Source organism: Sarcophilus harrisii, chromosome 5, assembly GCF_902635505.1.
Source record: "Sarcophilus harrisii chromosome 5, mSarHar1.11, whole genome shotgun sequence".
Lineage (NCBI taxonomy): Eukaryota > Metazoa > Chordata > Mammalia > Dasyuromorphia > Dasyuridae > Sarcophilus > Sarcophilus harrisii.
In genome coordinates, this window is record NC_045430.1 from 6,069,989 (window position 1) to 6,092,935 (window position 22,947).

A 22,947-nucleotide genomic window follows, 5' to 3' on the forward strand; every position below is an offset into this window, starting at 1 on the left:
TCCCAGTTTGGACGTGTAGAAAAGGCAGCCAGAAAACTGCCCCAAAGTGTGTCTGGGGAGATTACTTTAACATTTGTCAAGGATTTGGGGTGAAAAGACATAACCCAAGGAACTAAGCCACTTTTTGTGTAGGCATTCACCAAAGAAAGTCAAGTGGAAGGGTAAAACTGGGATTTTACTAGTCTAGGGACCTCAGACATGGGAACTTCCACGGAAGGAAGCCCTGACCTTCTTTGTCATTAGGGATCACCTGGGGGTGCTGAGAACTTGGGGAACTTGCCCCAAAGGGTCAGGGGCTAGGTAAATCTTGGTTGAACAGAAAATAGGTGTACTTGCTAATGAGAAATTGGCACTTGAGTTTCCATGTTGTCATTATTTGGAATGTCTGTTCTTAAGGCTGATGAATGAAAGAGATAAATTCAACTCCAGAAACGTGCATGTTATGCACTGTCTGTTATGGACAGGGCTCTCTATTGGCTCTGGGGCTGCCAAGACAAAGGTGCCAGCTTACTTGGCACGACTGTATTGTTCCCAGGCAGTACCACCACTCACCCCTTTGGCAATATGGGAGTCAATTCATTGAAGAAGACAAGAATTATGACAGAACTCCCTAAGAGAGGCCATTGAAATTGGAGGATGGCTCCTTGTCGGTTTGGGCTAGACCAGGTAAAACTTCCTGAAGACAATTGTCAGCTCAAGTTATCAAATGAGATCTTTGAATGAAAATCCTGGCTTCCTCCAGCAGGGGACAAATTTGTTGCCTTTTTCAGCTTTGAATTTTTTTAAGTTATTAACTTTGTTTTTGTGCTGGTGATCTCGTTGGATGAACTTTATTTCATTTTTTATGGTTTCAAAGATTGTTTTAGCTTGTTCCTTTTCCCCTGGCCATAATTGACGAGCGGCCAAGTGCTAGGGTTAGGGTTATGTGTTTAGTTCTTCCCTTCCTCTATTTTGGGGAAGATCTCTCTGGGATGATGTCCCAGAGCAGGATATTTTTATAAAGCAAAAGTTTCTGGCCCTTGATGATGACTCCAAAGGCAGGATGATGACCTGCTGATGACATAGAAGTAGGTCTGCCATCCATGTGAGGAGGCTTATTTCCTGAACTTTTTGTTTACAGCTTATGTGTCATCATAGTTGGGGAGATTATCTTCCCAGCTCCAACAAAACAAAAGCAGACCCGGGTTCTAGAGATAACTTGGGATAGGGAGTGAAGATGAATTCTCAGTGTGACCCTCAGGTCCTGGAGAGCAGGCTCACACCTTTGACTGCGCTGAACACAGCCTTTTTCAGGATCAGGGCTCAATTTTTGGCTTTGCTTTTAAAGAAAAACTTTTATTTATTTATTTAAAAAAATTTTTTTTATTATAACTTTTTATTGACAGAGCCCATGCCTGGGTAATTTTTATTATCCCTTGCACTCACTTCTGTTCCGATTTTTCCCTTCCCTCCCTCCACCCCCTCCCCCAGATGGCAAGCAGTCCTATGTGAGTTAAATATGTCGCAATGTATCCTAGATACAATATATGTGTGCAGAACCGAACAGTTCTCTTGTTGCACAGGGAGAATTGGATTCAGAAAGTAAAAATAACCGGGGAACATAAACAAAAATGCAAACAGTTTACACTCATTTCCCAGTGTACTGAAGAAAAACTTTTAAAGGAAAGAAAAGCGAAATTTCAGTTAGAGGTTAGGGAATATGAAGAGGTACATCTGTTTCCATCCACGTTCAGCAGCCTCTGGCCTCCAGGCCTGCTTGGAACTCCTTGGATAGTTGTGAGGGAGCACTGATGGCTGGAGCCTGCTTTAGGAAGCTGGGCCGGCCTACTAGCACTCTGCCAAACACTTCATGACTCCCCTCGTTGGACCTACAGTAACTCTGGGAGAAAGGTGCTGTTACAAGACCCATTTTACAGTTCAGCAGACTGAGATGGGGGAGTGTCTGTGACTGGATTTGTGCTCTGCCTCCCTGGACCTCCCACAGTGCCCCTGTGCTCTCAGGCAGCCTGCTCTCCTAAGAATGAATGAGAAGGAAGGCGCTTTTCACAGATTGGCAGACTATCAGTAAGGCTCCAGGGTAAATTTATTGTATAAACAGTGGTCAGGATTTGATAGAGAAATATAGCCTGATTTTTGGTGAAGCAATTGGAGTTACGTGACTTTCCCAGGGTCACACAACTAGTAAGTGTGAAGTGTCTAAGGCCGGATTTGAATCCAGGTCCTGCTGCCTCCAGGCCGGTGCTCTATCCACTGCCTTAGTAACCTGTTTTTAAAAAATAAACTTTGAAATGTAGTGGGAGGACAAGACCTTGGCTGAGCTGCCACACACATGAGGAGAGATTGTATACAAATGTGTATGATGTGAAGAGTTTTGGGGGGCCCTTGACCCCTCATCCTTTGGCTGCACTGTTAAGGGCAGCTTCTTAATCGTAGATTTCAAGGGTTTGTGGAGTCCTTTGTGCCCAGCACTGTGTGGGGGAAGGTGAAGAGCTTCTCATTGAAACAGGGAGATGCTGGCCTCCCTCAGGATAGACCGGCAAGCCCAGGGACGTGTCGGGGACATGGCCGTAATCTATTGTCCCTCTCCCAAGGAGACCTGCTCTCTAGAACCATGTGCAAAGAGAACAAAGAAGGTCCGGGTGCTGCCTGCAGTGGGGCAGAGGGCCCTCAAAATCCAGAGGAGGGATGAGTGGGACCCCCAGCGGTCAGCACCCTGCTCCTGGCCAGCCTTCCTGACTCTCCCAAGGCTCTGAGATTGCTTCCCTTCCTGCTTGGATGTGTGAGAGAGCAGGCAGCTTCAGAAAGGAGACTCTAGAGGGAGCTCCCCGCCTTTAAGAAGAAGGGTTAATTAGGGCTTTTTGGTTTCTGTCTCACTGTCATTTCCCAGGGTGCTGCTTGGGGAAGGGTAGAGGTGGGAGAGAAATCAAAGAGAAAGTGTTTGAAGCTGGGTATGCAGCACCCTGATTGGAGGCTCCCTACCTCCCCAAGGAGATTCTTGAGGAACTTTGCTGAGCTCCAGCCTGAGTATTGCAATCTGCACCCTGGAATCTGTTGGTCTCTCTCCATTTTCCTCTTTGGGGCAATGGTCACCCACGTTCCATCACCAAGCGCCCTGGCCTCAGCCTTTCCAAGTGGGGTGGTCAGCTAATTCCTCACTGATAGGCCCCGGTGTAGGCTTCATTTTCTTAAAAAGGGCTGATAAGAACATTCTTCCTATATGTGGTATCCTGCTGTCTTCTTCTATCTCTTGGGGGTTGTGTCCAGGACGGGGATCGGCAGGTGTTGACAGCTCTCCCTGAGGCCTCCCTGGCCAAAGCCAGGCCCCAGTTTGGTCTGGAGCTGAAGCTTGATCACAGTCACAGAAACGGGCCAATTTGCCTGGGATCAATAATGCCCCTTAGGCCTCTTAGTTCCCCTTTTGAACCTGTTTCCTGTCTCCTCTGATCTTTGGGTATTTGGTACTTGGGCCTTGCTTGAGAACATCACTTTTCTCTTGGCCCTGTGATTCCCTCCCAGTGCTGACCTTGCTGCCCCCCTTTTAAATCCTAATGGTGCTTGGCCCTGCCCTCATTCTTATCTGGCCTAATTGGTTTGGCCCAAGTAAGTTATAAGCTGATTAAGAATTGTTTATCCTTGTGAAAATGAGGTTCCACCTTAAGGACTAATGTTCTAGGCATGAAACGGTCCCTTGTAGGCATTATATACAGATATAAATTACTGAATTGTGCAGTGTACAATTAGAGACTAGAAGTGTACGTCATAATGTACTAATTGTGTGGAGCAGACAGTTCTAGAGGTGGTGGTGGGGTGATTAACTAAAGCTCCTTGGAGGAACCATGGGGCCTGAATGGGAAGCTGGGGTGGTCAGAGAGAAAAGAACGAGGGGTTTGGGAGGAAAAGCACGCTGATGATGGGGCTCCTTGAGGAGAAGGTTTGAGAGCACATCCGAGGCCATGTTTGGGAGGTTCCCTTGGATTCCCTTAGGAGTGCTGGGGGCAGGAATGGAACCAGTCCTGGAAGTGTGACCAAGGCCTGTGGTTTCCCCTTTGTAGCATCTGAGACTCTCTCCCTTCTCTAACACTGCCCTTCTTCCCCTCATGCCAGGTGGTTTCAGAGGAGTCGACCCCTCCCCCCCCCCCTTAAGTCTCTCCCCACTTCAGTCCATCCTCCATTGGCAGGTCTGCCCCGCTCAAGTCTCTCCCTGCTCCAATCCATTCTCCATTTGGCCGCTAAAGTGATTTTCCTAAAGTTCAGGTGTGACTCTTGCCCCTACACAGTAAACTCTAGTGGCTCCTTGTTACTCCCAAGAATAAATACAAAATCCAATCTGGTGTTCAGGGCCCTCCATAATTCAGCTCCTACTTCTCCAGGCTTCGGACATCTGTCCTTGCTCCAGGGACAAGACCCTCCCTCTCTGTTATGGGCCTTCTCCCAGGCCTAGAAGGCTCTCCTCCTCTCTACCTGCTGACCTTCCTGGCTTCCTTGGAGTCCCAGCTGAAATCCTGCTTCTAGAGGAAGCCTTCCCCAGCCCCTCCTCCCAGGGCTTCCCTGTTTGTCCAGTATATTACCTGCTTTGTGTGTCTGTGTTGTTTCCACTATTATACTGTAAGCTTTTTGAGGTGAGGGATGTCTTTTGCCCTTTTTTGTATTGCCAGCATTGAAGGCCAGGCCTGATATGTGGAGATGTTCATTCTGGCCCTTCGTGATACTGTGGCCGAGCCAGGCCTTCCATCCTCCACTACCTCCTGAACTCTGTTGCTTCTATCCCACGATATATCCATTAAATTCCGCCCCCCCCCCCCTTTTGTCTTCATTCTTTCTTAACATCAGGGTGTTTTCTAGTGAGTCCTTTCTCATTATGTGGTATTGTATTTAAGCTTCATTTTCGGTATTTGTCCTTCCAATGAATTTGTTGTTGTTCACTAGTTTAAATCACATCTGATTCTCCAGAGCCTTATTTGGAATTTCTTTGACAGAGATACTAGAGTGATTTGCCATTTCCTTCTCCAACTCATTTACCATGAGGAAACTGAGGCAGACAGGGTTAAGTGATTTGTCCAGGGTTACACAGCTAGGGAGTATCTGAGTTTGGATTTGAACTTGGGAAGATGAGTCTTTCTTATTCCAGGCTCAGCACTCTAACCCCTGCTTCACCTCATTACCCAACAAATAGTCTGTATTTGATTTATTTATTTAATGTTTTTTCCCCAGTTCCATTTAAAACACAATTTTTTTTTTTTACATTTGTTTTTAAAATTTTTCAGTTCCAAGTTCTCTTCCTTATCCCCACACACAGTGAAGACACCACCTGTGGTTATGCAAAACATTTCCATAAAAGCCCAATGAATAGTCTGACTTAATTTCTTGAAGTACAGACTCATTTGATTTCCTTATAGTCCAGCTCTTGCACCTGCACATTGCTACTAGAAAAATCACAGCATCAACTTACGCTTTGTTGGCAGGGTGATGTCTCTGAATTTTTGTTTGCTGCCTAGATTTCCCACCACTTTCCTTTGGAGGAGTGTCTTGATTTCATAGTTGCAGTCAACTGACCACAGTGATCTTTGAGCCCAAGAGTACAAAAATCTGACCCTGCTTCTGTTTTTCCCCTATTTGCCAGAAGGTGATGAGATGAGTTGCCAAGATCTTATTTTCTTGATGTTAAACTTCAGTCCAGCTTTTATACTTTGCTCTTTCACCCTCATCAAGAGGCTTCTTAATTCCTCTTACTTTGTGCCATCAGAGTGGTATCTCTGCACATCTGAGATTGTTGATAATTCTTCTGGCTCCCTTCATTCCAGCTGTTGTTTCATCCAGCTAGCGTTCCCCATGATGTACTCTGCACATAAGTGAAATAAATCCTTGTCGAGCTCTTTTCCCAGTCTTAAACCCATCGGTTGTTCCATGTTCAGCTCTAACTGTTGTTTCATAGCCTGTTTACAGATTCCTTAGGAGACAGATAAGATGATCTGATAACTTCCATCTTTTTGAGGGCTTGCCATTTTTTGTTGTGATCCACATGGTCAAAGGCTGTAGTGTAATCAGGGAAGCAGAAGTAGATATTTTTTTGAAGTTCCCTCACTTTTTCCATAATTAGGTGAATGTTGGCAATTTGGCCTCTAGTTCCTTCGCCTCTTAGAAAGCTAATCTGTTGGGGGTTTTTTTTTTTTTTTTTGAATTCTTGGTTCATATATTGCTGAAGCCTAACTTGAAGAATCTTAAGTGTAAACTTGCCAGCGTGTAAAATGAACACAAATGTTCTGTAACTGAACATTTCTTAGCATTGCCCTTCTTTAGGAACGAAACGTAAACTGATCTTTTCTAATCCGTTGGCCACTGTTGAGTTTTCCAAATTTGTTGGCCTATTGAGTGCAGTACTTTCACTGCATCGTCTTTTAGGGTTTTAAATAGCTCAGCTAGATTTCTGTCACCTCCACCAGTCTGATTGTTAGCAATGCTTTCTAAGGCCCACTTGACTTTGTTCTTCAGGATGTCTGGCTCTAGATCAGTAACCACATCATTGTGGTTGTTGGTACTGTTGAGAGCCTTTTTATTTAGTTCTTTTGTGTATTCTGACACAGAGCTTGACACATAGTAAGTGCTCAATAAATGTTTATTGAATGAATAAATTGAATGATTGGGGATAATTTGTTAACTTCCCTTAATCCAAATTTTCTCATCCTTAAAATGGTGATAATATTATTTTACACTGTTGTAAGAAAAGTGCTTTAGAAATTAGAAAGCACTATGTATTTTAAATTATTTTTAATGTCTTTTATTGATCTTTTAATTTCAGAAATATATTTTATTTATTTTTACTTTCTTTCTATCCCTCCCACTGCCTCTGTCCACAACAGTAAAAAAGCTCTCCCCCAAACCAAAGCCCTCATCATAAGTATGCATAGTCCTGCAAAACAAATTCGGCAAGCCTGAAGTTGTCAGTCTGTTTCTGCATTTTATGTTCTTTGCCTTTCTGGTACAAGTGAGTGGAGTGTTTCATCTTCACTCCTTTCATGGTTTTTCATAGCCTTGATAACAGTTTAGAGTTTCTTTTCTCTCTCATATTCTTTATATAATTGCCATTGTATAAATTGTTCTCCCAGTTCTGCTCACTTTGCATCCTTCCGAGTTTCCTTTAAAGTTGTCCATTTCATCATTTTCAGCATAATAATATTCCATTACATTTTTATGCCCCAGTGTGTTTAGCTATTGCCCAAGAAGGAATAGACCTTCTAAAGTTTTTGGTTTGAGGCTACTATGAAAAAACCTGCTGCAAATATTTGAAGATGTATAAGTATTTTTCCTCTTTCTTGATTTCTTTAGGGTATAATCTTGATAATTTATGTTAATTGGGTCACTAATTATGTATAACACTAACTTTGGGGGCCCAGTTCCAAATCACTTTCCAGAATGGATGGACAATTCACAACTCCACCAACGATGAGCATGTCTTTTTTCTCCACAAATTCTACTTCCATTATCTATTATTAGCTTCTTTTGTCATTTTTACCAATCTAAAGGATTTGAGGGGACACCTCAGAATTATTTTATTATTAGTCATATGGGGTGGTATTTTTTTTTCCACATTGTTACCATTGATTGGTTGAATTTCTTGAAAACTGCCCACTCAAATCCTTTGAATATCTATTGGGAAATGTTGCTTAGTTTTTTAAATTCAAATCAGCTGCTTATATATGAAATCTTTATCAGAGAAACTAGCTGTCAATATTCTTTTCTCCTCATTAACTTGTTTTCCTTCTGGTTTAACTACATTAGATTTGTTTGTACAAAAGCTGTTAAATTCTATATAAATTATCTTTTATCTTGCATGATCATAGTTATGAATTCTTCCCCCAATCCATAGGCCTGAAAGGTCATTTCTTCTTTGTGCCTCCAATGTATTAAAGATGGGATCCTTTCATTTCACATGGTCATAATTAGGCCACCTTTGGTGACATTTCCCCCTGTTGCCATCACTCCAGTAGTGCCTTCCACCGCTAGGAGAGCATCCCTTGGGAAGAGGTTGAGACAAGCTACTATGATTAATTTGGACTTGCCGGCCATTGCATTCTTGGCATTATTGGGATTGGTGTGTTCTGTATCAGCTCGTACACATCTGGCTGGTTCTGTTCTGTTCTGCCCACTGGGCTTTTGCACCTGCGCTTTTATCACTCTGATTTTGGGATGTCTACGTGACCTTTCTCTCTGGCTGTGGCCTTCTTGGGCCATGTGCCATGCAGCAGGATCTCTTGGCCAAAGGGAATGCACATGTGAGCAACTCATCTACCCAAATGGATTTTTATTATCAGTATTATTTCTTGAGGCAGATTAGTGCTATATAAGAGAAACTGGGGGATGAGGTCCCGAGCATTGTTGTAATCCTAGAACTGAATGGTAATAAGGTCCTAGATGAGGATGGAAGTGGTGGCTGTTTCTTTTCTTTTCTTTTCTTTTTTTTTTTTTTTTTTTTTTAATTTATGGGATAAAACAAGCATTTCCATATCGTTATAATAATAAAAAAAATGATTGTACCTAAACCTGCAAATCCATTATGTATAATTTGTTATTTCTTTTAAGTATATTATAAAGTTATTATCTAAATTTCTTTCCCCCTCCCTTTTTCTTCTTTCCCTCTTCCCTATTCTAGAAATGGCTATCATTAGACACAAATGGTTATATATATAAATTATTCTAGATATACTTTTGTGTATTAGTTTTTCCTCTGGATGCAGATAGTGTCTTCATATGACTTTTATAGTTAATTTGGATACTTATAATAGTCAAAGTGATTTATTTGCTCATTTTAAAAACAATTTAATTGTTACTGTATACAATGTTCTCTTGTTCTGGCCCTTTCCTTCTTTGTTATTTTATGCAAGTCTTTTCTTTTTTTTTTTTTTTCTTTTTCTTTTTTTTTAATTTAATAGCCTTTTATTTACAGGTTATATGCATGGGTAACTTTACAGCATTAACAATTGCCAAACCTCTTGTTCCAATTTTTCACCTCTTACCCCCCCACCCCCTCCCCTAGATGGCAGGATGACCAGTAGATATTAAATACATTAAAATATAAATTAGATACACAATAAGTATACCTGACCAAAACGTTATTTTGCTGTACAAAATGAATCAGACTCTGAAATATTGTACAATTAGCTTGTGAAGGAAATCAAAAATGCAGGTGTGCATAAATATAGGGATTGGGAATTCAATGTAATGGTTTTTAGTCATCTCCCAGAGTTCTTTTTCTGGGCATAGCTAGTTCAGTTCATTACTGCTCCATTAGAAATGATTTGGTTGATCTCGTTGCTGAGGATGGCCTGATCCATCAGAACTGGTCATCATCTAGTATTGTTTGTTGAAGTATATAATGATCTCCTGGTCCTGCTCATTTCACTCAGCATCAGTTCGTGTAAGTCTCTCCAGGCCTTTCTGAAATCATCCTGTTGGTCATTTCTTACAGAACGTAATATTCCATAATATTCATATACCACAATTTATTCAACCATTCTCCAACTGATGGACATCCATTCAGTTTCCAGTTTCTAGCCACTACAAAAAGGGCTTATGCAAGTCTTTTCATGTTTTTCCAAGATCATTAAGTTCATCATTTCTTGTAGCACCATAATATTCCATCCCAATCATGTATCATAACTTATTTAGCATTCTCCAATTGACGGAGGCATCGTCTTAATTTTCAATTCTTTATCACCACAAACAGAGCTGCTGTAAACATCATAAGATATATAGATTCTTTTCCTTTTCTGTAATCATCTTTGAAAACAGACCTAGTACTGTTACTGCTGGGTCAAAGGGTATAAGCCATTTTGTAACTCTTTGGGCCTAATTCCAGATTGCTTTCCAAAATTGTTGGAGCAGTTCACACTTCCACCAGTGATGAATTAGTGTCCCAATTTTTCAACATTCCCTTTCAGCATTTGTTGCTTTCCCCTTCAATCAAAATATTGCAAGGTTATTTTAATTTGCTTTCTCTAACAAATGATGATTTAGAGCATTTATTCATATAATTATAAATTATTTTGATTCATTGGAAAACTGCCTATTTATTAATCTTTTGACCACTTATCAATTGAGGAATGACTTGCATTCTCATAGATTTGACAAAGTTCTTTACATATTTGAGATATGACATTTTTATCTGAGAAACTAAATACTTTCCCCCAATTTTCCATTTTCCTTCTGATCTCATCTACATTTGTTTTATTTATACAAAACCTTTAACCTTAATTTAATATAATTAAAATTATCAACCTAAAAACTTCCCCCCAATTTTCTGCTTTCCTTCTGATCTCATCCATATTTGTTTTATTTATACAAAACCTTTAATCTTAATATAATTGAAATTATCAATCTAACTGTTCTCTGTCTCTTGTTTATTCATACATTGTTTGCCTAGTCATAAGTCCAATAAGTAGTATGTCCCATGTTCTTTAAATTGTCTTGAAATATCTTTATATCTAAGTCATGTGTCCATTTTGACCTTATTTTGATCAATGGTGTATGATATTGGTCTATGCTCAGTTTCTACCATATTGTTTTTTTAGTCTTCCCAACCCTTTTTTTACTGGTTCTGGGGGATATTGTGGTGCTTTTAAAAAATGCTTTACGATTGACATTGAGCAGCAGTAAAAAAAAACCCACTAAACTTGCTTAACCACTATTTATATTTAAATTAACTCGGTGAATAATGTATTACAGTCTTTCTGTCTAAGGAAAATTTTGGAGATAAGTGGGATTTGTGACCAGATATTCAGATTAAAGGAGTAAGTTTGAAGACTGGGAACAGTGGTACAATTAGTACCACTGGGGGATGAGAACAAGTCAGAAGGCATAGGGCATTGTTTTGTTTTTTTCCAAATAAACGCAAAGATAGTTTTCAGCATCCACTCTTTAAAAACCTTATGTTCTAAATTTTTCTCCCTCCCTTCCCCCATCCTCTCCCCTAGATGGCAAGTAATCCAATATAGGTTAAACAAGAAGGCGCAGGGCATTGTGAAGGAGCAATGGAGCGCGGATGGGAGGCTCTCTGCTTCTGGCTGTTGGAAATGGGACTGAGCGGAGGTGTAAAACCCCAGGCTGTGGGAGAGAGGAGGTGGCCTGGGGTCCCCATCCTTGTTCCTGCACCAAAGGCCCAGCCAGGGAGGGATGGCTGCAGCAACACTCCAGGGTGCCTAGAGAGGACAGGCCTCCTCCTGCCAGGGCTGGCCGGATGGCAAGGATGGGGGCCAAAAGCTAGTTGGAGCGGATAATTGGTGAGGGAGGGGAGCCCGTCCCTTGAGCTCCTCTCTCATGAAGGTCCATGTGAGCCATTGGGAGCCCCTTTATGGAGAGTGGAGCCCCCATGTCTTTTTGAACACAGATGGAAAAAAAGATGGCCAGAGATGCCTTGGGGGGTGGGGCAGGGGTTCTAAGCAAGGAGGGGAGGAGCTAGTTGCTGGCCTTGGAGCTCGTTCCACCTGCCACATTTCCCCATCTGGCTCTCACACACGACACTGTGCCTTACTCTCCCCCCTCCCCATCGCCTAGAATCCCCCTTCCTTGGAGACACAGCTCAGACATCGCCTTTTGCAGCCCAAAGTCACTCCTGATTCCCCCAGCTGCTATTTCTTTCCCTCCCTCACCATCTTCTTTTTAGCTACATCCTCTGTTTATTTGCTTTTATTCACCTATTTGCTGCTGTAGGTATTTATGTGTGTGAGCAGGGGTTGTGTCATTCTTTGTACTTGTTCTCCAGCACCGTGGAGCCCGGCACTGTAGGTACTTAATCAGTTCTTGTGGATTGAAGGCAACTTGCTCTGATTCCTGTTATGATGATGAAGGACCTCCGACTCACGTGTTCCCCTAGCTTGGGATTATTTCTCTTTTATAAAAAGTTGGAAGGATGGGATAAAGCTTACTTTGGCTACTTGCTGGGTCCCCCTGCCTCAGATCTTGTGGTTGGTTCCCCCCAGGCCCACGGGCCCTAGGCCACCATCATTAATAATACTGGCAGCTAACTGATCCAGATGGGGAGGGGCCTGATCTGAGGTGTCTGGGCCAAGGCGCTCAAAGAATTGATAGTCATCCTATAGGCACTTTAATCACTGATTGGAGTATTTAACATTGAGAATTTAACAATTGCATTTGGGTGAGTGAGAAGTAACATGACTTAGGAAACATTTTAATTCAAAATGTGTGGTTGTATCTTTTACACAAAGAGAAATATTGGTAGGTGAGCAATGGCAAATATTTAAATATTTAAAACCTTGAATTCCTCAGTTTCAAGTGATATTAAAAGGAGTGTCACGGAACCATTCAGGGCAGGAAAATCATTCTGGGTCAGGTCCTATTTAGTTGATATGGAGCAGTTCTGAAGGAGGCGTGACATTTTAGGACATTCTCTCATTGTTTGTCCTTTGTTCTCCAAGAGGACGTGACGTCAGAGAGGGGATGCCATGACATTCGAGAGAGGGAGGGTGGTGCTAGGTCATCAACCTTGCCTTCTCCAGAGTCCTCTGTCTTCTCTGCATATTTTGTGCAGGGGCTGATGTCTCTGTGGGAGGGTGAGGACCTAAGGAGGTCCTGTTCTGAAGCAGAGTGCTGCTATATGGTGAGGGTTGGGAGGGGAAGAAAGTTGGAAAAGTGTGAAATCTGCAGAGGGCCTGCTATCTGCAAGGGCCTGACTTGGATGCTAAGGTGAGAAAGATGCAAGGTAATCCTGCAGCACTTCCAGGTCACATGCAAACGAGAGTGTGGTCATTGCAGATCGAGGCGGGCTTTTCTCGGAGATCTGGCAATGGTCTGAACCTTGAGGAAGTGAGGGATTCCATGCATCAAAGCAGGGTGAGGTGGGAGGGGTGGGGTGAACATCGCAGGCCCCAGAAATCAGCCGTTAAAGGGCATCGAGGTGGAGAAGAAATGACATGTTGGGCTAAACATGAGCATTGTGGGGGAAGACTGGCACAGGGAGGCAGAAGCCAGATGGCAAAGCCTGAGAGGGGGCCACGCCTGAGCTTTGGAAGGCCCCTTGGCAGGCCAGTGGAAAAGAACTCTGAGGGGCTGTCTGCCCTGGCACCTCGTGATGGCAGTGGAGGCCCAGCAGGACACTGGTCAGCCTTGGTAACAAGGGGCACATGTGGGCAGCAAGGCCCAGATACCTCGAGAGCCAGGTCCTCCCAGCCATTTCTTGTTGGGATGGCAGTCTTGGTCTCTGCGGAGGCTTCTCAGAGCAGGCCTGCCTGCTGTGGACCAGGACCTGGCTTGAAGAGCTTCCAGGGCCTTGACATTTTCTTAAAAGTAATTGTGGGATTTCTATTGAACACTCAATGGCTTGGGCAACTCAAGAGCATGTCATCCATCCCACCCTAGATACCCCAAGTCAGATGCACCTGAGTGACTTTTCTTTGTCCTTCCATTTCTGTCAGGTATTGGTTAGTATGAGAGCTGATAACAGCAGCCGCTTCTGCTTGAATGTTTGCAAAACATTTTATTAGGCTTTCTCTCTACCCATAGGTGCTGTCCTATCCCCATTTTACAGTTGAAAAAATTAAGGGCAGAGAGACTGTCATGTGCCTTGGTTCACACAGCTGGGAAGCATCTCAGATGGATTTCAAATGCAAGTCTCCCTAAGTCTCCGTTTGGCTTCTTATCTGCTCGGCCACAGGGACAGACACTGACGATGCTTTTCCTTGTAGCTGCAGACTGCTGCCATAGACAGTGTGATGTTTGTCTTTGTCATTCACAGAAAACCAGCAATTCTGACGTTCAGGAGCACTGGGGAAAGGTTTGCAATTGGAGAGCAAAACTAGCACGTGGCCACTGAGTCTCTTGTAGAGTCTCCTCCTCCAGGTTAGAAATGTCAGCCCTCTCTTTCCCTTTACTGACTGTTTATTTCCATTTTATTTTTTAAATAAAACGTTACTGCACTCTCTTGTTTATCTGTCACCTTCATTTCCTGGGGTGACCTTCCTTTCCCAGAGAGCCCTATCCTTTGTAACAAAGGGTCATAGAGAGAGGAAACAGTGTAGCAAAGTGCTCGAACATTTCTTTCAAAAAACATTCCATTTTATTTTATCTTTTTCTCTCCCTCCACCCGTTGAGAAGGCAAGAAAAACAGTATCCATTACAGATACAAATAAGAGAGACATATAGAACAGATTTCCACATTAGAAGCATTCCAGGGTTTTAAAAAAACAGGGAAAAGGAAGACATCGCTTTCAGTCTTCCCCTTAGTCCTTGTGCTCTCTCCCAAGGCAGGTAAGCTCTTGGGTCCTTTGGAATCATCTTGGGCCGTTGTTTTGATCAGAGCAGCCCTGTCTCTCTCAGCTAGTCCTCCTTGCAGCATTGCTGTTACCATGAACAGTGTTCTCCCAGGTCTGCTCACCTCACTGGGCATCAGCTTATTCAGATCTTCCCAGAACCATCCCCCTTATGGTTTCCTACGGCACGGTTGTATCCCATGCTATATCTGTCTCACCTGACGGGCTTCGGCTGAACTCTGTTTCAGAAAGTCTGACGGGGACGTTCCGCCTCCATCTCTGATGCAGAGGGGAGCAGAGGGGCTTCCCCTTTACCTTGGTTTTGTTCTCAGGTCTGTTTTTTCTTCTCGGATCACTGGTGTTCTCCTGCGGGCCACTAAGGCCAGGCCCCAGTGAGTTCCCACCCATCTTCCTGGCTTCTCAGTGCTCATCATGTTCATCACTTTTGTGGCACCACAATTTCTGTACCCAATTCCCCCGTCATCCAACATAGACTATAAAAAGTAAGAGTTTTCTTTCCAATTCTTTTCTCTGGCAGAGAGTGTTGCTACCCATGGTTCAGTTTGGTGTCTCTGTTTATAACTGACCTCCTTGGAGTACATGCCTTGCAGTGGGGGTTTTGGGGCCAAGGGGTGTTGATGTTATTTTCAGTTTCTTTGCATAATTACAGATTTCTTGGCTCCCAGTTTCTTCAAGTTCTCTGATTTTCCTTTTCCCTCTTCTCTCTAAATCCATTTCTCTTCTGTTTCTCTGCCCGCTCTCCTGGGCAAGCAGACCTCACACCCAACAGGGGTAGCACCCTCCAGCCCACTGTTTGACTCCTCCTTCCCTCATGGGCCATAAAAGCTCCTGGGGCCTCTCCAGAGCATGCTGTTCAAGCATTGTCTTCAAAGGAAATCTTTGATCTGACATGTCTTCTCACTGGGGCCCACTTATTATCTTGGGTCGCTCTCCCTCCCATCTTTGTCATCTGTGAATGTGATGACCACGTGGTCGGACTTTTGCCGGCCATAAAAATGCTAAGCAGTGCAGGGCCAGGCAGGTCCTGGAGGGCCTTCCTTAAAGACTGCTTAATCCTGCTCTCATCACACACTTCTTCCATCCTTTCCCACCAGAATATCCTCTTACAGACTTTGTTTTGTCAAATTGAGGTAAATTATGTTTCTCTGTGTAGTGTATGCACATTGGATCATGAGGTTTGCTTCCCACTCAGCTACTAGAACCATTATGGAGAGTCAAAGCCACTGGGGAAAGGGGGCCAGCTACTGACCAGCTGCCACTGATGGGCAGATAGATGGGTACAGGGGCCCAGACCCTCTTCCCCCAGACAGGCCCTGCTTCCAGGCCAGTCCTAACATCATTGTTGGGGAAGTAGCTCTTGGGGAATGAGGGCCAGCCGTGCTCCCAGCTATCACCCACAGGGCTGGTTAGCTGAAGCGGGGATTCTAAGGGAGAGATGAGGCAGGTTCAATCACCTCCACCTCCCCTCAGACTCTGAGGCAGACAGCCCAGGGACCAGACCCTAAGACCAGTGCCTCTGCCCCAATCCGGGGAGATGCAGCTACAGGGAATCGAGGACTCAGGAGGGAGGGCCTGCCACCAGAGTCCCGGCCTCCTCCATGGGTCAGAAGCATATGGGATTTCCTCAGTGGAAATGGCATTAAAGATGAGGCCGGACCCTGAGAGCCCAGGGACCTTTGCATCTTCACGCATTATCTCCTTGAGTGTTCTGAACCCAGGGACCAGCTCTCCATCTCTTGTATCCCCCTCATTTGGCTCAGTCCTTGGCACCCGGTAAGTGCCTACTGGAGCCTTCATTTATAATGTGCTCCGCTTTGGCCAGAGAGAAAGATAATGACTTTCGTCTGGATGATCTGCTCTTTGTGATGGCCTTTACTGTGCCCACCCTCCGTTCTCAGGGAGGCCCAGGATATAAGAAGATGCTGCTGCTGGTGAGGATGTGTGGCTCGCACTGGGAAGTCTCGGTCTGACTGAGATGATGTCCAGGCAAGGATAAAGCCAGAGAAAAAACGGGGCAGAGGATGGCCTCTCCTGCCTACTCAAACAAACCAAAACCTCCAAACTATCCACCTGGCAGGGGAGACCCTCAGGTTTCTGGCCGTGTTTAGTTCTCTCTGCATCATCGGTGTCCGCGCCACGGCTGAGAGGGGCTTGTGCTGGGCCGATGAGAGCCAGGGGAATTTGGGTTTGAGGCCTGGTCCTAGAAGAGACGAGTTTGCACTCTGCCCCAAGAGGGAAAAGAGGAGCTGCGCCAGGTGCTGGGCGGGTTCTGAAGGGAGCCGCCTAAGCCAGGGTTCAGTGATGTGTCTGGCTCTGGGACCTGGGTTTGGCAGACTGTTCTTGTCCCTTTTCTGATCCTGGGCACAGATCAGTGTGCAGTTCTGGAAGAGCTCTTTCTGTTCTCGGGACTTGTGTTGTAAAACATTGGTTTTGAGGCCATTTTTCCGTCTTGATTTCTGAGTATCTCTTGTGCTTCCCGCTTACTGGATGCAGCTCTTTGAGTAGAAACTTTACAAGAAAGACAAGTCAATGCCACTCAGCAAAGCTGTCATTTAGAGACCACTGTGTGCTTGGCACTGAAGCCCCCAAGATATAAATCAGCTGCCCTCGGGAAGCTTCCCTTTTCTGAAGGCTGAGGTAGCAGGTGCCCTGGAGGGAATCCTATCTGGGAAGGGGCCGATTGTGAGGGGAAGAGGGCTGGGATCCATGTGTGGTGGGTGAGCAAGTGGGTTGAGATGCTGCGAGCCTCTTGAAGCAGGAAAAGGGGGGAGTAACATGGGCAAAGGCAGGTTGGGACGAGGCCCTATGGAGGGAGCCTTGATAGATAGTAGGGACTGCTGAGCTGCAGCTGGGCAGGTGGTCAGTTGGGGCAGGGAGAGTGCCGGAGCGGCCCCCACATGGTGTGGCAGGATCCTGGTATGTGGGTATGAGAAAGGCCTTCTGGGGGACCGGGAAGTTCAGAAGTGGGCTGCGGGGGGGGGGGGGGGGGGGGGGGGGGGGGGGGGGGGGGCTCTGTTTGGGAGCTATCAAGCTGGAGATGTCTGCAGGACATCCGGTGGGAGGTTTGGGAGAGCAGATTGCGGGCCCTGGGCAGAAGCATTTTCCCCAGGGGGTCACCAGAGGTGCTAAGGTCCAGAGAATAAAGAAGGCCAGCCCTTCCATTCCCCCAGCAGGGCCAGGCTGGGCCTTGGGGGTGGCAGAAATACCCAGCCCGTGAGTGTATGTGTGGCATTCCACACCTGTAGACTCTCCCCCCCCCCCCCTCCCAACTGGAGGGTGCTTCCATGGCCTTTCAGCAATCTCTGAGTGACTCGGGAGTCATAGACTAGTGGGAGCCTCCTTTTCTGGTCAGTCTTTGTTGATGCCCAACCCTCCTTTCCCAGCGGGGCTTGAGGGCCATTCCCAGCCCCCACCTCAGTCTTCAGATGCCCCGACTTCTCTGCAGCTGCATCATCTGGGCCCGGCGTTAGGGTTCCATCCTTCCTTTCCTCATATGGCCAACTCCTCAGTGTGGCCTCTCTGGACTCTTTGGAGGGCCATCAAAAGTGACAAAAAAGGGGGGGGTCATCTGGCCGGTCTTTCACAGGGGTCCCACCTGTGGAGGCTTCATCTTGACTGCAGGAGCTGGTGGGGTGCCTTGCTGCTTTTTCTGCCCAGTGTCATGCTTCCCTCAACTTGGGGGATTTTTTGATGTAAAGATGAATTCTTCATATTACTGAATGCTTCTTGGAGGCCCACCATGCACCCAAAGGCAAAAGGCCCCCTTGCCTTGTCAAGATCAGCCTTGTGGGGGATTCCACCAGAAGACAGCTCTGTGTGTGAAGCAGGAGTGGAATAAAGTGGAACAGTGCAGGGGGGCACTAGAATTAAGGGGGAGGAATGGGGGAATTAAGAATCGTAAGGTGGGATTTCGGTTGGGGCCTACGGGAAGTCAGTGGTGGGCTCAGAAGAGAGCGAGCATTCCAGGGATGGAGGATACCCCGAGTCCAGAGGAGCTGGGTCATGTGGCACAGCCGGGAGGCGGGAGAAGCCAGATGGAGGAGGTTGTGACCAAGCAATGGAAAGGGAAGAGGAGGCTCGGGGCAACAAACACAGGGGTTTGTGTTTGATGCTGGAGGCCTTGAGCCACAGGTCTGCTGGCCTGAGGGGGTGAGGGCATGCCCTGGGCCAGGGACCAGGAGTGGTGAGATTACAAGGGTTACAGGGGTGAACTCTAGCAGGCTGTGGCCAGATTAGATGGGGGGTGCCCTTCTGCCCTTCCTTTGACCAATGCTGTTCTTTTTGAAAGGTCTGTCTTTCCTGAGCTATTTCCTCATTAACGGATTTTAGCTCGCTGCCTGGAGACAAACCCCCCCCCCCCCCCCCCCCCCCGGTCTTCATGGATTCTCACTTGATTATAAATGTGTGGTGTATTTTTGAAGAAAAGCAAAACAATTATATTGGTAATTTCTTTGTCTCAGAATCCACCTTGGCTTTCTATTTGTGCCTGATGTTTTTTTTTCCTTTCTAAAATGAAAGAAACATATTCTTATTTTAGTTGTTTTTGGTTACATTTTGAGTTTCGCTCCCTCTTCTTCCTCATTAGAGGCGGCTATCATTTGATATAAGTGTAAGATCTGTCATTTTAGCTCTGTAATGACCTCATTTTGGGATTCTCTTGGCAAAGATGTTGGAATGTTTAGCTAGTTCCTTCTCCAGCCCATTTTACAAATGGGGATACTGAGGCAAGCACTTAAGTGATTTTCATGTAGTTGATGTGAATGTTCCTTTTACTCAGAATAGTTTAGTTATTCACATTTATTTTTCAAATGATATTGTTATTGTGTACAGTGTTTTCTTGATTCTGCTCATTTCAGTCTTTATTTCATGCAAATCTTTCTAAAGTGTTTTTTTTTTGTTTTTGTTTTTGTTTTTTTAATTTACCCAGTCATCATTTCTTATAGCACACTCGTACTCTACAATTGTATATCACAATTTATTCATCTATTCCGGGCATCCTCTGACTTCTTTGCCACCACAAGGAGAGATATTGTCAATATTTTAGTGCACATAGCTTCTTTTCTTTTTTCCCCAATCATCACCTTAGGAAATAGATTTAATAGTGGTATTGCTGGGCCAAAAACTATATACAACTTTCCATCGTATTTTTTTTTTTTTTAAGGCATTTGGGATTGAGTGACTTGCCCAGGAATCCTACAGGGCATACACAGTTTTGTTTTGTTTTTTAACTTTTTGGGCAAATTATTCTCCAAAATTGTTAGATCTATTCACAATCCCACTGATACTTTATTATAACAGTATCCCAGTTTTTCCATACCATGCCAGTGCTTGTCATTTTCTTCCCCTATCACTTGAGCTTATCTATTAGGATAAAATGAGAGTTGTTTTAATTTTCATTTCTTTAATCAAGTTATGGTTTAGAACATTTTTTCATATGACTATATATGTCTTTGAGTTTTTCTTTCATAAGTTATCTGTTCATATTCTTTAATCAGTTGTCAATTGGGGAATGACTCATATTCTTTTTTTTTTTATTTATTTAATGGCCTTTTATTTACAGATTATATGCATGGGTAACTTTACAGCATTAACAATTGCCAAGCTTCTTGTTCCAATTTTTCACCTCTTACCCTCCACCCCTTCCCCCAGATGGCAGGATAACCAGTAGATATATTATATATTAATATATTAATATATTAAATATATTAAAATAAAAATTAGATACACAATAAGTATACATGACCAAACCATTATTTTGCTACACAAAAAGAATCAGACTCTAAAATATTGTACAATTAGCTTGTGAAGGAAATCAAAAATGCAGGTGGGCATAAATATAGGGATTGGGAATTCAATGTAATGGTTTTTAGTCATCACCCAGAGTTCTTTCTCTGGGCGTAGCTGGTTCAGTTCATTACTGCTCCATTGGAAATGATTTGGTTGATCTCATTGCTGAGGATGGCCAGGTCCATCAGAACTGGAATGACTCATATTCTTATAAATTCGACTCATGCTCTATATATTTGAGATTTGAGGTCTTTATCTGAGAAACTATAATTTTTCCCCCCCAATGTTCTGCTTTCCTTTCAATCTTGGCTGCTACATCAGTTTTACTTGCACATAAAGTTTTAAAGTTTAATTTAATGTAATCAGACAATGCTCTCTATCTCTTGTTTAATTCATAAATTCTTCTACCCATAAATCTGTTAGGTATGTGTTCCATATTCTTCTAATATACTTATGATATCTCCCTTTCTGTTTAGGTCATGTATCCATTTTGACCTTATCTTGGTAAGTGATGTAAGACGTTACTCTTCACCTAGTTTCTGCCAAACTGATTTCTAGTTTTCCTGGAAGGTTTTACCACATTAGTGGGTTCTTATCCCAAAAGTTTGGATCTTTGCATGTGTCAAACACAGGATTACTATATTTATTAGCTACTGCGTATTGCATATTTGTGATATTCTACTATCTACCACTCTATTTCTTAGCTATTCTCAGATAGTTTTAATAATAACTAAATTTTTTTCTCCAAGTCAAGGGGCAAAGTTTATTGTAACTGTAATGCCAATTGATGTGGATTAAGTTACAGAAGGATTTAGAAAAGAATGAGGAGAAAGAAGACAAATTTACAGAAAAAGACAGAAATCTGATTTTTTATGTCACTGAGATGCTAATTTTATGGGCCAGAGGTAGAATTGAGGAGTGGTCTGGTATCTATCTCACTATTTGTTTCAGAAATCCTATAATAATTATCTTTTAATAGTTTAAGATTTGGTATTGCTAGAACTCTTGCCTTATGTACATTTTTTTTCATTAATTCCTTTGATATCTTGACTTTTTGTTTTTCCAAATGGATTTTATTAGTGCTTCTAGCTTAATAAAATAAATTTTGGCACTAAATAAGTAGGTTAATTAGGTAGAATTGTCATTTTTATTATATTGGTTCAACCAATCCATGAACACTATTTCCCCAATTATTTAAATCTGATTTGACTTGTATAAAAAGAATTTTAAAATGTCTTTGTATAGTTTATAGTTCTTGGGTATATTTTGACAGGTGTATTCTCAGGTATTTTATATTGACTACAGTTATTTTAAGTAAAATATCTCTTCTTGCAGGACTTTGTTGTGATAATAGAAATGCTGATAACTTATGTGGGTTTTTTGTATTCTGCTACTTTCCTTAAAATGATTGTTTCAGCTAATTTTTTAATGGAATAGCTAGGATTTTCCATTGTTTGCAAAGTGAGATAGAGTTTTATTTCTTCATTGCCCATTCTGATTCCTTCAGTTTCTTTGTCTTCTCTGATTGCAATTGTTAGCATTTCTAGTACAATACTGAATAATATTGGTGATAATGGACATTTTGGTATTTTTGGGAAAGCTTCTGGCTTTTCCTCATTAAAGATAATGCTTGCTCTGATGTTTTAGGTAAATACTTATCATCTTAAGGAAAAATCCATTTATACCTATGCTTTCAAGTGTTTTTTTTAATTTGTCCAAAAGTTTTTTCTGCATGTGTTGAAGCAATCATTTGATTTTTGTTGCTTTTGTAATTGACATAATTATGTTAATAGTTTTTCTTATGTTGAATCATTCCTGAATTCTAGATGAATCCAACTTGGTTATAAAGTGTAATCTTCCTGACATTGTAATGGTCTCCTCCATCGTGTCCTTACCTCCGTGTAGCCGGACTGCCTGGCTCGTTCACCATTCTGCTCTCTTTGTGGAGGGCAGCTTTGACAGGCTGTGGCCACCACATACTTCGGTTTGTTTGTTCTTTCCCTGTGGGAGGGGCAGGTTGCTGTAACTACTGTTTCTATCTCTGACCCCCCTTTGCATAAGGGCCTGGCTTAGGAGCATAGTAGGGCCCTTAAACAAATACACATAATTTCTAAATGACTTTCCAGGATGGTTGGGGAAAATTTCCCAATGGTGCCCAGGCACTGAGTGTACTCATCTTTTTGTCATCACGAATTACGATCTCTGATGAAATGTTTTATTTTGGCTTGGTTTTTTACATTTCTGGTCATTTAGAACAGTCTTTCATTTGGTTATTCAGTAGTTTTCAATTCTTTAATATCACTTATCAGAGATTTGATGCAAAGATTTTTCCCCAATTAATTTCCGTTCTTATCCTCATTTCTTTATTTCAAAAGCTTTTCAACTTCTTATAAATGATCTTCCTTTAAAAAATTAAGTTTTTAGGGGCAGCTAGGTGGTGCAGTGTATAGAGCACCAGCCCCGAAGTTAGGAGGACTTAAGTTCAAATCTAGCCTCAAGATGCTTAACATTTCCTAGTTGTGTGACGCTGGGTGAGTCACTTAACCCCAATTGCCTCAGGAAAAAAAAATTAAATTAAAAAAAGTTTCTGTTTCTTACATCATCCCTTCTCCCTGCCCATTTCCATGAGACAAATAGTGAATTTTTGAAGAGGAAAAAGAAGGGAGAAATCAACACAACTTATCCCTACATTGAAGAAAATTTGAAAAAGCGTGTAGTATGTAACATCTGTGGACCTCTCACATCCACAAAGGGCTTGATTGGAGGCATCTTTTCTCTCATCATTGGAGTCCTGCTTGGTTGTTACTATTTTGTCACATTTGCCTCTGGGTTTTTGGTGTGTCATCTTTCTTTCCATTTACGTTGTTGGAGTTACTGTGCA

At 43.2% G+C, this 22,947-nt stretch overlaps 1 protein-coding gene across 2 annotated transcripts in view; it reads left to right on the forward strand.

Annotated features, from left to right (window-relative positions):
• Positions 1–22,947, forward strand: part of ZBED4 (zinc finger BED-type containing 4) — a 36,386-nt gene that overhangs the window by 3,600 nt on the left and 9,839 nt on the right. Inside the window, exon 3 of one of the 2 annotated variants that reach the window (XM_031939486.1) lies at positions 13,745–13,848. The exons of the other annotated variant lie outside the window; for it this stretch is intronic. The gene's annotated coding sequence lies outside the window, so the exon portion shown is untranslated. The remainder of the gene's footprint in view (positions 1–13,744; positions 13,849–22,947) is intronic. 2 annotated transcript variants of the gene reach the window in all.